Source organism: Aulostomus chinensis, chromosome 1 (assembly GCF_037954235.1).
Source record: "Aulostomus chinensis isolate RoL2024-O1b breed Wild chromosome 1, RoL_Achi_v1.0, whole genome shotgun sequence".
Taxonomy (NCBI): domain Eukaryota; kingdom Metazoa; phylum Chordata; class Actinopteri; order Syngnathiformes; family Aulostomidae; genus Aulostomus; species Aulostomus chinensis.
Window position 1 is genome coordinate 1,141,034 of NC_141320.1, and position 3,887 is coordinate 1,144,920.

The 3,887-nt window shown below is 44.4% G+C and overlaps 1 long non-coding RNA gene and 1 other non-coding gene across 2 annotated transcripts; one reads left to right on the forward strand and one right to left on the reverse strand.

Annotated features, from left to right (window-relative positions):
• Positions 1-1,206: 1,206 nt before the first annotated feature.
• trnaa-ugc (transfer RNA alanine (anticodon UGC)) lies at positions 1,207-1,278 on the forward strand. Its single transcript has one exon. It is a non-coding gene; the product is annotated as a tRNA-Ala (tRNA).
• Positions 1,279-2,121: 843 nt separating this feature from the next.
• LOC147269942 (uncharacterized) lies at positions 2,122-2,920 on the reverse strand. The gene is made up of 3 exons (XR_015115654.1): positions 2,763-2,920; positions 2,491-2,598; positions 2,122-2,262 (listed from the first exon to the last, which is right to left on the reverse strand). It is a non-coding gene; the product is annotated as an uncharacterized LOC147269942 (long non-coding RNA).
• Positions 2,921-3,887: the final 967 nt, after the last annotated feature.

The window sequence follows — 3,887 nt, forward strand, 5'->3', positions numbered from 1 at the left end:
CTATAGTATAGACACTGAAGTCACTAGTCACTGAAACACTGACAATGTGATGGGGCTTCCTGTCTTTATTACATTTTCTTCAAAGGATCCCGTGTGTCTTCTTTCTCTCTGTCTGTACTGGAGTGTGGTACCAGGCCCAGCTTGAACGGGTGACTGTGTCTGAGTGGGTCGAGGCTGGGCTGCAGGTATTGGGAGGTTAGAACCCATCTGTGAGGCTCCAGGTGGAGCGATCACCTGTGAGGGTCCAGGGACAGCAGGAAGCTGCACAGATGGTAAAGACATGGAGGGGAGACAGGTGGTGCTGGAGCAGTGACAGGAAGTGTCTGGCATTTTGGTTCATCCTGTGAGCTGACGTGAGGTTGTGGTTTTGCCTCCAGCCTCACCTCCTCATCAGTGTTCAAAAGGTTCAAAGGTGAAAAAATGGGATTCAACCAAACAGCTGGAATGAAGAGTTGGTAACACTTGCAGAGCTGCAGGGAGTTGGACAGGTCTCACCGTGGGGGGATTTGTCCCACAGATCCTGCTGAAGTGGCTCCTCCTCCTGAGACCTGCAATGCTGGCTGGACCTTTGGAAAAAGAACACAACAAATCTTCATAAACATTTACTTCAGCAGGAACACACAAGAAGGTGGGACTGGTTCCTTTTTCATGTTCACTATTTTGTCGTCTTGGTTCATGTTTTGGTTGTCAAAGTTAATTCTGAATATTTGTGGAAAGTTCGCCTGCCTTTACTTGTACCAATACTTCCTTTTGTAACGAATTAAAAAGCTCAAGCTAAACTTCAGTTGGGTCAGTTTAGAGCTGTCAATCAATGTTAATAATTGATCTTAGCATCTGGAGATTATTTTAGGAACACAAATACTTTTACTTCATTCTGAGGATGAGCAGACGTTCAATATAATTCTCATTTCCTGGTCAAAGACTCCTGCTAGTCAGAGAGGATCTGGGCTGGATTGGAAAGCTTCTGAGAGGGAAACCTTCACTCTGGACTGGACTGAGAACGGAGCAGCCTCAGCTTCCTGGAGCCTGACTTGCCTCTGTGGTCTAAGGTTGTGTGGGCTGACATCACAGTGAAACTACTGAGATCACAGAGCCTTTGAGATCACAGGCTGACTTCCTTTTTATCCCTAAAATTAAGAATAATAATTAAAAAATGTTGTTTCTACATTTGTGTTGGTGCATCAGTTAAACAGTGTCTCTACCAGAGGGGATGTAGCTCAGTGGTAGAGCGCATGCTTTGCATGTATGAGGCCCCGGGTTCAATCCCCGGCATCTCCAGCTGGTCCTTTGGAGCCTTCATCTTATCAGCTCAAGTGATCCATAAATGTGACAAAAGTTGATAACAAACTACCAGAAGAGAAACCAGTCTGTTGCATATCAAAGTATTTGGAGCAGGGTCAGTGTGACTGTGAGCCTTCATAGCCAGCATGAAGGAGCTGGTTTTATCTTTGGAGGGGAAATCCCACACACAGCTGCTCTCAGTTCCAAAAGTGTGTGTCCTCACTCCTCCGTCCTCCTGCTGCCCTCAGAATACAGACACAATTCAACCTGTCAAGTTTGGAGCATAGAAGTGCTCCTGAAGAGATGTGTGTCAGCCCACAGCTGGCTGTTCTTACCTGGAACCTCAAGATGAAACTGCTTCCACAGATTGGAAATGAATCTGATGTTGACTTTTGGACAAATCACCTGTTCATCAGTTCATCATCACTTCCATCCATTTCTACTGCTTATCTTGTTATAGAAAGGAGTCTATCTGCTGCGTGACTGAGGCAGTTACTGTGAGCTGCTGCATGTCTCAGTGTGTGTTTGTGTGTGGGGGGGGGGGCTGTGTGTGACTGGTCGGCTGCCAAGGATTATTGATGAGATCAATCATGATCAGCTCAGAGATCACGGCACAGAAGAAGGAGACTTTTTGATTTTTGGGGGTTCAGTTTCTAAGTCAGACACATCATCACAATTTGAAGTTTTCCTCCAGTAAAAAACAAAACAACACAAAACCAAACAAAAACATGATTTGACTTTTGATGTCTACAATTTTTGGAAATTGTGAGTCCAACAAGCAGGAGGCCGTTTGAGCTTGGAAACTGTGAAGCATCACCAGTAACTGCTGGTTAATTTACAGGTGTTTCCTCCAAAAAGTTTAAAATGAACTCAATGCTGAATCCCTCGTCGTCATCACTGAGCTGCAGAATTGGTCCATGCAGGAGGCTGAGCAGGTCTTCCTCTCTGGTCCAGTGTCTCAGCACAGGTCAGAGTAGAGAACTAAAACATGAACACAAATCTTTATCAGCTATTTACTGACATCAGTGACTACCTTCAAGTAAGAGTGTTAGTGAATGGACCCTTTTAAAGTTTATGTTATAATGTTTGAAAAATGATGCTCACAAAATCACAATAAAAGTGTTTGTGGTAAAATGATTCCAGTAGATTTTATTGCCATTTTAAGAGTTCAAGCATATTTTGATGACATTGTTTGATATCATGACTCACAGTTACTTTAGCAGGACCATCGTGACATGAAATCTTCCTCATCATCCCATATCGACCCTCAACCCCTCACACAGAACCAGGATCCCTCAACTGAAGGAACCTTTAAAACTGAGAAGTTGGACAGGAAGCAGTATTTTGGTGGAATGAACCTTTAAAACTATAAATTAGAAAGTATTTTGGTGGAATGAACCTTTAAAACTATAAATTAGAAAGTATTTTGGTGGAACGAACCTTTAAAACTATAAATTAGAAAGTATTTTGGTGGAACGAACCTTTAAAGCTCTCTGGTGCTGCAGGATCTCCTCTTGAAAAGCCTCACAGTTCAGAGTCGTTCCAGAATCTAGGAGCAGAAACCAAAGTCTCCTACGACAAGGATGGGATTGGAACCCACGCCTGCAGAGCTCAATGGATCAGCAGTCCATCACCTTAACCACTCGGCCACCTCGTCTCCTGACCACCATGATGTGCTGCTTTCTCTGAGCCTTTGAAACAGCTGAACTCTTTGGAGCCCATTTGTCAGAAATGGACCCAGCAGGAGCCACTGAACACAACTCTGACATCATCAGGCTTCTTCCCAGCAGCTTGGTGCTCCAGAAGGAAGAATCCAGACCATCGCTACATCATCAGAGTGAACACCAGCTGATGTTTACCAGTTGAACAAGCCTTTGACTTCTAAATGACATCCAAGCTCAGATTCTCTTGTCCTGATAGAACAAGTCAATGTTGAAGAAGATGAGAGCACCAGTCTCTTTCATCCAATGCTGGAACAGCGTTAGACTGAAGGTCTGAAGGTCCCTGGTCTGGTCCAGGTTTCAACAGGGGACCAGCATCAGCCAGCATTTAAATGTGGACAGCAGTGGAGGTGAAGCCCACATCAAGGAAACAAGCCTCCTATCATTGTCCTGTGCTGAGTTTCTTTAAAAAAATGTGAGACAACCTCAAGAGTTTCTGTTTCCTGTGTTGGATTTTGGCTCAGAGAATCAGAGCCAATCAGAAGCTTGTTGGTCTTGGATGCTGGTCATCAGGAGCAATGAGGGGCTCAGTGTCTTGCTCAAGGACACTTCAACATGGTCACCAGCTGAAGTGAGAACTGAACCAGAAACTCTGCTAGACGGCCACTCTTCCTCCAGGCCGTGCCCCCGAACCTGAATCATCATGATGTCATTATTTGTTGCTTTAATTCACCAAATGTGTGACGTGGTGAGTTTGTCAGGAGTTTAAAGACCAAAGTTGTGAACACACAGAGAAGTAAACCTGTCAAAGCTGCTTCACTTGATGAGTTAAACTGAGGAACTGATAGAAGAGCAACAAAGAAAATGGAGTCAGAAGGTCGTCTTCTTCACTGCTCAGTCACAACACTGACACACACACACACACACACACACAAATAGTTTGTC